Raw genomic sequence first — 10,951 nt, forward strand, 5'->3', positions numbered from 1 at the left:
GTCTGTCAACATGGAGAATCACAGAGAGTTTGGGAGAGCTGTGCCGGTGCAGATCAGTGTTCTGTCGGGAAATCATTTGGTAAGAAGTCACTAAAATCATTAGAAATGTTACAATCAATCATTCAAATAAAATAACTATCGAATAATGGTAAGCTTAACCGGGGCTAGTTGTCACACGAGGAACTGCTATATAAATGTAGAGTTTCTGTCTCTAGCTATATGGTTTAAAAATTCTTGAATTTTAAAAAAAGTTAAATTTCAAAAATAATCCTACCATGAGAAATAATATTCACTGAAGTGAACAGTGTGACAACTTGCCCCGGTCTCCACTACAACTGTTGCTGCAAAAAAACTGTGGTAATATGAATCAAATCTAATATAATAATAAAAAAACAACCTTGGCATTAGCCACCACTGACTTTAAGAAAGTGAATGTACAAATATACAAAACAGAGAGATTATAAAAGCCTCTTGCACTGTTTGAATGTGAATATTAATTTATTGTTATGATTTTCACACTAGTGATATAATAAAATCTTTGCTGTTGTGTGTTTTGGTGTTATAAGTACATTTTTACGCTCATTTTTGATTATTTCAGAGGGGCAGTAGGACTGATAGGTGTCTCAGTTTTGTTCGGGTGGAGTTTAATGGACGTGTGCTGGGAGACTCACAAAAACTGGACGTTTCTGTGAACAAAGATGTGGTTTACAACTTCACCTGTAGTTTCGAGTGCTCAGAAGTAGCACATACACTGGATGATGTGGCACATGCACCTGTCATATGTGAGTATTTTTGTCTCGTTTTCTGTTACAAATATCTAAAAATTCTTAAACCAAGCTACATTTACTTGAGGGGCAAAATGACTTCTCGTTTCTAAAAAAAAAAAAGATCAAAATGAAGTGTTTTTTTCTTGTTTTAAACATGCAGTTAACTCACTTCTGATCATTTTTTTCAGACAATTATTTAAGAGATTTTTTAAAAGTCATTTAGCTTCTTAAGCAAACACATCCTGGATTAAGAATTTTTAGATATTTGTAATGGAAAATATATCCAAATGACAAAAATAAGAAAAAATTTTGTGCAGTGTAAATTTAGCAACAAATTAAATGATGAATATTCCATCTATCTATCCATCCATCCATCCATCCATATATACATACAGTATAGGCTTGATTTTAAATGTTAAATAGTTCATGGTTAAATTTAAACAGAAATGTGTATTCTCAGTAACGGTGTTCGAGAAAAGAGAAAAAAAACAAAAAGAGGAGAAAAGCACTGTACTAGGACAAGCCGTCATAGATCTACTGCCACTGCTGCGAGGTTAAACTATTTCATTTTACTCATTTGATTCAAACTTTACACATTTTAAGGCACTTTTTATGGATTCTCATATTGGTGATGTTTGATATCGGTGATATCACCTAGGTCAGTGTAGCTTCTCATCCACTGTGCTTCTTCACGCGGTGCCCGAATCACCGGCAGACCTTGCCGTACTTGAGGATGGTGTAAAAGTAAAGACCACATTTTTACACCACTACATAAGTACTGTATGTTTTGATATAAGGTAACGTTATATATTTTGTATGTATTTCAATGCACAGTCCACAATCGATGTGACGGTGAATGTTCCTGAGCCGTTGCTCTCTGATGCCCAGCGCTCTGACTCTAATGTGCTGATGGTCACTGTGGAGACGGCGTATTCTGTTCCCGAAGTCTGGAATCCTGCCTCCACACCTCCATCCCACTTTGTAGCTGCCCTGCAGATGCCTGTCTCAGCCATGGTAAGAGACAAGTGTTTGTTTTTATTGTATTTTTAATCAAATAAATGCATCCTTGGTGAGAATAAGATTTTTCCCCCCAAAAAAACATGAATGATTCCAAACTGTTGACCAATTGTGTTTCAATAAGATTTATTCTTGACTGTTTTGTATTTTGGGGGGATTTCATGGTACTAGACAATATTCTTCAATATACCTGTAAATTACAAACCATTTATTCTTTTCATGTAAATACTTTTTATATAAAATAATTAGTGCTGTCATACGATTAATCGCATCTAAAATAAAGTTTTTGTTTACATAATACATGTTTGTGTATTGTGTATATTTATAATGTATATATTCAAGAAAAATATCTTACGTATATATATTAAATATATTTATATATAATATAAATTATATGAATATATATACACATGTAAATATTTTCAAAATATATACTGTATGTGTGTGTTTATATATGCATAATAAATATACACAGTACACACACATATATTATGTAAATAACTTTTATTTTGGATGCGATCAATCACGATTAATCGTTTGACAGCACTAAAAATAATTAAAATTCTATTCATATTTTTTTCAATTAATACATTGCTTAAGTTGTTCATATTGCAAGTGCCAAAAAAAGTAAAAAAAAAAATGTAATTAAAAAAATTTTAAAGCGTAAAATTTGTTGGTCTAAAAATAACAGATGCTTAGATATATGCAAAATATTTTTATGTCTAAAATAATAATTCGCCTAAAAGTAAAAAAATTTTCATTGTCTGTTCATTGTTTTACAGAAAGAGCAAGTCTTGTTATTCTCCAATGGCGTCTTAAAAATGGGTGGTGAAAAGGAGCCAGTGCCAAGACCCAAAAAATGGCCCTTGGTGTCTCTTCTCGCACCAGGGGCCGAGGTCATTCAGGGCTCATTGATGCAGAACCCACAGACATGGATCACGGAGACCTTACCGACATAGAGGTGACTTGAGCCATTAATGGACACTTCAGTGATGGATGTGGAAGGAATATGTCACCACATTGATCTGTTTGCGTGTAATAGGACAAGGATTTCAGAGCAGATGCTGACTGTAACCAGAAAAGAGTGAGCTGGGATATGGCACGTCGTTGCTTTATTGATGCAGGAGGTGTGACCTGGTGAGCAAACAACACTTTTAATCAATGCACTCACTCCTGTGTCCTGAAATTCATTTACTCCAATCACGGCTTCCTATTTTTGTCAGTCTTTCCCGCAGGATTGCAGAATGTAGAGTGTGGCCCATTGAGATCATGAAAGCCATACAGACGGCACCAACCAAAGGTGGGAAGACAAGACAGATGAGAAGTATCCTGGACTTTTAACATAAGCGATAGTTCACCAAAACATGAAAATTTGCTGAAAATGTACCCTCACCTTCAGCTCATCCAAGATGTAAATGAGTTTGTTCCTTCCTCAGGACAGATTTGGAGAAATTTTGCATTTCATCGCTTGCTCAGCAATGGATCCTCAGCAGTGAATGGGTGCCGTCAGAATGAGAGTCCAAACAGCTGATAAAAACATCACAATAATCCACAAATAATCCACACCACTCCAGTCCATTAGTTAACATCTTGTGAAGTAAAAACTATCGCTGCGTCCCAATTCGCATACTATCTAACTATGTCTGTTAACTGTTAAAAACTCATCTTTTCTCCATGTGCTTTTAATGATAGGTGATTGGGTTGTTTTAAGGTTATATGGATTTTACTGTTGTATTCAAGCCTATGCAATACTAATTGCTGCGATTAGGTCTGTGCATTTTTTAAATGTTGTAATTAGGTTTATGCTTTATGTACAGCACTTTGGTCAACTAAAGTTGTTTTAAATGTGCTTTATAAATAAATTGAACATTGAACATTTTTCCCTATAGATTTAGGCTATATTACAAGTGTGCCATGTTGTAGCTAAATGTGCAGGCGGTTGTTTCTTCATAACAAATGTTATATTGATTAATTTAAAAAACTCATTATTGGCCTGGTAATGATTAATAGGCTAGTCTTATTATAACAAATACTACAGTTAAGAGCTATGGTACATGACCTTCAGATATTCCAGAAGATGGCATAGATTAAATCATTAAGAGCCCGATGAACTGTTAAGGAGTAAGAAATAAACAATATCAATATATTGATGTTCCCATGGCATGTTGAATTAGAACATTCTGTCAAACTATAGCCTATAAGTGCCTAAATAATATAAAATACATTTGATATATATATCCTATGTAAACAAGTAATTGTTAACTATGATGCTAGTGATGAGCAAGTGATGTAATGCTAAATTTCTCCAAAACAGCTTGAATGGCCTGAGAGTAAATTCTCAGCAAATGTTAATTTTTGGGTGAACTATTCTGTTAAATGGCACTCAAAACCCAAAACAAGACAGCAATTAATTTAGATTACATTATTGTGCTTGCCTGTTTATAAATCACAAATATTGCTTTTGTGTGTTGTAGGGAGAGGATGAGGTACAGATCTCATTCCACGGAGTGGTTTACATGGATCTGGTGCCGTTATTGTACCCTGGAGTGCGGCGTATACACGGGGTGTACAGAATCTACCCGTTACCCGTTAATAAAGTGAGAGAATATGAGTCACAACCACATAAAATGATTCATGTTTCAAATCCAAATCAAATACACTTTCAGATCAATGCAAAAAATTATTTTATTTTATAAAATGACTCAAGATATTAAATCTTGTTTTAAAAAATGAAAATTAAGTTTGTGTTTAAAACAAGAAAAATATCTGCCCACGAGGTAAGAAAAATAACTTTAATTTAACTTTAAAAATAACTTTAAACGCTCACATTTTTAAAAGAAGGATACATAATATGCTGTGTAACTTTACTTCTCATCTCAAGTAAATGTACCTTGATATAATAATGTTTAGATATTTGTACTGTAAAATAAGATAAAAATAGTATTGATTAAGAAAATAATTTTTGCTGTGAAGAAGCTAATGTCTCCAGTATCATTTTAAGTCTGGGATGGTGCTTAGAGTTGCATTAAATTAGTTTTAAATTTGGCTTCTTGCCATTGTTGCCTCTGTCTTGCTCAGTTGTGGTTTAAAATACATTTCATATTCAGTAACATTATCGATTTAGCTGCACTGACACTATTGGATGAAAGCCAGATTCGAACTAAACTGAGCTGGATAATGAAACTTACTTTGCAACACTAATGCGGTTATTGAACTGAATTGAGCTGAATAATGACACTATTGATTTCTGCAGAGCTGCTTTACAACTGAAATGTCATTTCTTTTCATAATTGATTTGACATTAATAACACTGTGATTTTCTTGTTTATTAATGTGAAGCTGCTTTGAAACAATCAGCATTGTGTTTATAAATACTGCAAATGTGACTTGACTACTTTTACAGTAACAAAAACATACATACTATCTTAAGACTGATGGTTTGACAGTGAATCTTATCTTCTGTGCTGTTCCAGACTCAGAGGACCTACAGTGTTTTGAAGGAGTGCAGCAGAACACCGGGAGCACTGGGCCGAAATCGAGCCAATTCCTTCATCAACTCCTTAAAGGCTTTTCAGAGTAGAACCACGGAGAACCAAAGAGGAAACAACGATGTTTCCAAAAAGGTACAGAGAAAAAAATAAAAATCACAAGTCAGATCGTATTAATATCCTAATTACTTCTTCTTCAGTGTTAATATGTATTCGGAGATGATACCTACTGAGAACCAGTGTTATTTTAGTATCATTCACTACAGAAAATTATTTTCTTACTTTTACTTTTTGTCTTTGTTTTTTTAATACCAATATCTACATATATGCACTCAAAGCATACGTTTTTACTCAAATGAGACCTGATAAGAGTTCATGCCGTTAAGATCATTTGGAGCAGATGCCATCTCTTCCCCTCTCCGTGCTGCAGTGGGGCTCATTTTCGATAGCCCCCTAATTAATTCCGGATCTGTGGCTGAGAGACGCTTCCCAAACTAATTAGCAGTAATAGCAGCAGATTGCTGGGTGAATCATCTCCTTTGCTCATCTGCCCCTTTCTGACACCCCGTGGCTCCACAGCAGATGGAGAGAGGCGAGGAACACACAGCCGCTCCACCAACTGAGCATCTGACGCCGCAGCTGCCCGCGAGACAAATAACAGTCGCTCAGTCAACACACACAAACACACACACCTTTATCCTAGTCCCAGAAGAGACACTCAGATGTGTTTCGGTTAAATCAGCCATGTCAGTGGAGAAACAAGTGAGACACCGGTATGAGTTTAGAGTTATAAAATTAACATCGATTATTTGATCTTGAGAGACTTTGATGAAAAAGTTTGTATTGAGATCTCAATACAAAAACTGAGCGCTGTTTAAAACACTGAAATTAAAAAAATATATATATTTTTTATAATGTCTATTTACTCTAATTAGACTCTATGTGTACTAATTGCTGTCTAGAACAATTGAGAACATAAATCTCAGAATGTTTGGATTAAGTTTTTTTATTTAATCAAAAATACAAAAAATACTGTAACTGTAAAATAACTTTTTTCTATTTGTTTTCAAATGTGATTTATTCCTGCGATCAAAGCTGTATTTTGTGAAAAATGTAGGATGTAATTATAGTATCTCATGCATATACAATGAATTCCTTTGAAATGGCATGTTCTAATGACAGTGTGGTATTTCAAACTCATCATTTGTGACATGATAGTATCATTGGATGTGAGTCACGTCTCTCTCTGTAGTGTTTGATTCGAGAGCGCAGCGAGCCGTCCCACTGGTGTGATTATGGGGCATTTCACATGCTGACCGCTGACCACCTGAAAGCAGAGGAGTGCTTTCAACAGGCCTTATCCATCGAGCAAACACACATACCGAGGTCAGCAGACACAAATGACTCAGACTAGATTTCTAAGTGTGTGCTTTGACTCATTCTTCTGTTGTGTTCGGTGCAGTTTGCTCATGTGTGGCGTGCTGTCAGAGATGAACAGACCTTATGAGGACCCCGAGACCTTCTTTGAAAGGGCGACTTGTGTGGAGCCCAACAATGTGATTGCCTGGGCTTTGTTTGGTGAGAATAGATTATACAGTACATAAAAATTTGGGGTTAGTAAGATTTTTAAAAAAGAAATTAATACTTTTATTCATCAAGGATTCAATAAATTGATCAAAAATGAAAATAAAGACATTTAAAATGTTGCAAAAGATTTCTATTTTAAATAAATGCTGTTCTTTTGGACTTTCTATTCACCAAAAAAAAAATATATATATATGGAAAAAAAGGTTTCTACAAAAAAGCAGATAATAATCAGAAATGTTTCTTGAGCAGCAAATCAGCATATTATAATGATTTCTGAAGGATCACGTGACACTCAAGACTGGAGTAATGATGCTGAAAATTCAACTTCATCACAGGAATAAATTACATCTTAAAATATATTAAAAAAAAAACAGTTATTTGAAATTGTACTAGTATTTCACAATTTTACTGTTTTTAAGGTATTTTTGGTCAAAAAATGCAGAAGAGACTTTTCAAAATACTTCTCTCTTTTTTTTTTGCACAATACTGTAAAAATGTGTGTCAAATTGTCCTCAGGTATATTCTGCCAAACTCAGGAGAAGTTCATAGAGGCAGAAATGGCTTTTCGGGAAGCCAATAAGTAGCTTAATGCAGTCCTGCAGAATGAATCAGCATCTAGACCAGAAATAACCTCAGAGACTCAGTCTGGTCAGAAGAAGGACCAGAAAGATAAAAGCAGTGAGACTCCAGCTGGAAACACAGAGGAGACAGGTGACCACCTCATGTCCATCTGCTCTGTGACAAAAGCTTATCATTTATAGCTGATCTGGGATCATTTGTTTAAAGGTGGCGATACTGTTACGGGGCTGACGAGACGTGAGACGTGCGGATCCATTTGCAAAGCTTTATTGTAAAACATGGTCAATACAGGCAGGGTCGGGAGACAGCAAACAGGTATGGCAGAGGCAAGACAGAGCAATCCGTGGAGCAAGCATGGGTCGACGATCGGCAAACAGTATCCAAACAGGGCAAAGCAGAGAGAATAATCCGGGAACACAGGCAGGAATCAAAACACAGGAACTCTAACTCGGAAAACAGAGACCGCTTTGTAAAGAGACTAGGCTAACAACACTCGGCGGTGAGCAAGAGCAAGTCCCAGGCTTAAATAGTGAGTGGTGGTGATTGTGAAATGATGATCAGGTGTGGGCGAGATAGTGAACAGCTGTGCATGTCGTCAGTGCAATGGATTGTGGGAAATGGAGTCCAATGTGTGTGAGTGAAAATAGTCACTGTGGTGAACGGGTGACCTCTAGTGGTGGTTAACCGGGAGAGCATGGACCAGAATCGTGACAGATACAGAAGAAGACCCGCCACAGAACAGCCAGGAGAGCAAACAGGACGTACAACAGCAAATTCCCCCAACCAGCATCCAAACCACTATCTACATGGAGACAGTGTGGTTTCTCCTGCAGAACTACGCATTACAGGTCACGACAATAGATCACTTTTACATTAAAGGAGACATTTGTTTTCACAAATGTATATAGAAGGTTTCTTGCACCAAAATTTTGTGTCATAATTTAGTGTTTTATGGCTATTTTACACACACACACTCTCTCTCTCTCTCTGACACTTTAGTTGAAAAGGCTGTTTTTGCTGCTGTTCCTTTAAGACTTCTTAATATAAATTACTTACACTACCATTCAAAAGTTTAGTGTCCGAAAAGACTTTTAATGCTTCTGAAATAAGTTTCAAGGCTGCATTAATTTGTTCCATGAAGATATTTAGTAAATTTTCTACCATAAATATATTAAAACTTTCTCAATATTTAGATTTTTGTTGCACCCTCAGATTCAAATAGTTGTATCTCAGCCAAATATTGTCCGATCATAACAAACCATACATCAATGGAAAGTTTATTGTTTCAGCTTTCAGATGATGTATAAATCTCACCCTTATGACTGGTTTTGTGGTCCAGGGTCACAAATTCTGTAGGTTCTGATTGTTTAACCTCTGTTTACTTGTGTAATTCAGGATCGAGTTGCAGAATGTGGCTGTTACTTCATATCTGAATTATCCATTTTTTTGCCGTTCATTCAGAGTGGACTTCAGTAGTTTTTCAACATAGCATACCAAACTCTTTGATATATCAAAAGAGCTTTTTTTTTAGCTGAAGGCGTAGTAAATGCTGGATTGTGTTTGTGTCCTCAGATGGCCCAGCGTACTCTGGCTCTAGAGCTGCTGTCTCCAGACAGAGGCAGCATCAGCTCATATCATCTCGCTCTCGCCAAACTACACCTGCTGAGAGGAGAACATGACAGCGCTGAGGCCAGCCTGAAGGAGGCGCTGACCGACAACTTCCAGGTCTGCATCTTTCCATTTCCTTTCTACAGATTTCAATTGAGACACACTTCAAATTCATTACTTTCGCCTGCGATTTGATCCTCACAGAATCCAGACATATGGGCCCTGTGGGGTCACTTGCATTACGAAAAGGACGATTACGCTCAGGCTCAGAGGTGCTGTGAACGGACGCTGGATTCTGTGCTGGACGCCTCAGACACACACTCCATCTACCTTCGCTTGGGCTCCATCTATCTGCAGAAAGGAGAAGTGAGTTCAGATCAACTGCTTTTGAGTATTTGTAGTTTTCATATAACAGTTTTCATGTGTGCTTCATTCCCTCTGTAGTATGAAAAAACCAAACCTGTATTCCTGCGTGCCTGCAAACGCTCACCGTCCTGTCTGACTTGGCTCAGACTGGGAATCGCCTGCTATAGAGTGAGTACAAACCCATAATGCATTTAGAAAAGCTGGACATCTCTGGCTTGTAGCTTGTCAGCATAAGCAGAAGAGCTTTGCTGGAGCCACAATAGAAGGAGAGTCAAAAGTCAAAGTTGACCCTAGTTACACATCCCTAGTTACACTGCTCCGGGTGTATGTTCACGGTGTGTGTGTGTTCACTGCTGTGTGTGTGCACGATGGATGGGTTAAATTCAGAGCACGAATTCCGAGTATGGGTCACCATACTTGGCTGAATGTCACTTCATTAAATGCACATTCCTGCTCTTATTGTGAAGATGCATGTAATTTTTAAGAAAAAAATACATAAAATTCATATGAATATCAGTTATATAATGTCTTAGTAAGATGATATTCAAATGCTTAGTTTTATGATCAAAGCTCTGTAGTTTTGAAGCATTTAAGACAATAATACTGCATTTCAACAGAAGCATTATTTTGACTGTAGTTTTGACTTTAGTTGCTTTGTACTTTCAGACTGGCAAAAAAACTAGAAGCAGAGCAGTCATATAAATATGCCATAAAGGTTTGTACTGTTTAATATCAATGTGTTTGAGAAGTCTGTGGTATCTAATTAAATGTTTTTGTTTTACAGATGAAATTACAAGAGGAGTCACTTCTAGAGGAGATTCACGAGCTGCAGTCACGTGTTGGGTTTGGAAACCCTTCCTTCTGATCTGTCTTATCCACACAAATGTCATTTTCAACTATAAAAAGGTTCATTGTTTAATCCTCTTGATAAAAAAGGTGTAAAGGATAATAAAATGTCATTTTAACCATAATCAGCTATAGTCTTTTTTTGTTTGTTTTTTGTTTTGGCCTTGGTGAAAATGGTTTCACATTGAAGGTTCACACCAAGGATGATAATATACAGTATTAATGTTATTAAAACTATACAGTAATCATTTCAACTCTGTGAGAATAGGGAAGTCCACAACTATGATGTACAAAATCAGTTATTTCCAACTAATAAACGATAAAAACACTGACAGCCAAACAGAATCTATCTGATAGTCTGTTCAGGGATAAAACAAAAATTATTAAACTTTACATAAAATTCAAGTGAAAACAGGAAAACTAAACAAACAACTATACTGAATCAAAGTGAATAATTGGCAACAAGTCAGAAATCCATTTTTCACATAAATATTTTCTTGTATTGAACAGAAACGAGAAGTTACAGAAGGACGCATTCTCATAAAGTCTGCAGGGGTCTTTCTTATGGTCTGTTCATGTGTGGGTCAGGTACATAAGAACCATGTGGTGCAACCTTGAATATAGATGTTTGGATTCCCTTAGAAAAGTAGTTTAGGAAAGCCCTTTGCTCAAAGGGAGAAGTACTGTAGGTGA

General features: G+C 36.3%; 1 pseudogene across 1 annotated transcript; it reads left to right on the top strand.

Annotated features, from left to right (window-relative positions):
• The first annotated feature begins 10 nt into the window (after nt 1-10).
• On the top strand, nt 11-10,277 carry LOC306868139 (cilia- and flagella-associated protein 70-like; annotated as a pseudogene). The gene is made up of 19 exons: nt 11-79; nt 599-782; nt 1,228-1,320; nt 1,426-1,511; nt 1,602-1,781; nt 2,567-2,745; nt 2,827-2,921; nt 3,008-3,110; nt 4,259-4,381; nt 5,258-5,407; nt 6,525-6,658; nt 6,735-6,850; nt 7,376-7,439; nt 8,130-8,286; nt 9,011-9,163; nt 9,251-9,412; nt 9,491-9,580; nt 10,062-10,127; nt 10,197-10,277. The product of its transcript is annotated as a cilia- and flagella-associated protein 70-like (transcript).
• The last annotated feature ends 674 nt before the right edge of the window (nt 10,278-10,951 follow it).

Source organism: Barbus barbus (genome assembly GCF_936440315.1).
Source record: "Barbus barbus genome assembly, chromosome: 4".
NCBI classification, from domain to species: Eukaryota; Metazoa; Chordata; class Actinopteri; order Cypriniformes; family Cyprinidae; genus Barbus; species Barbus barbus.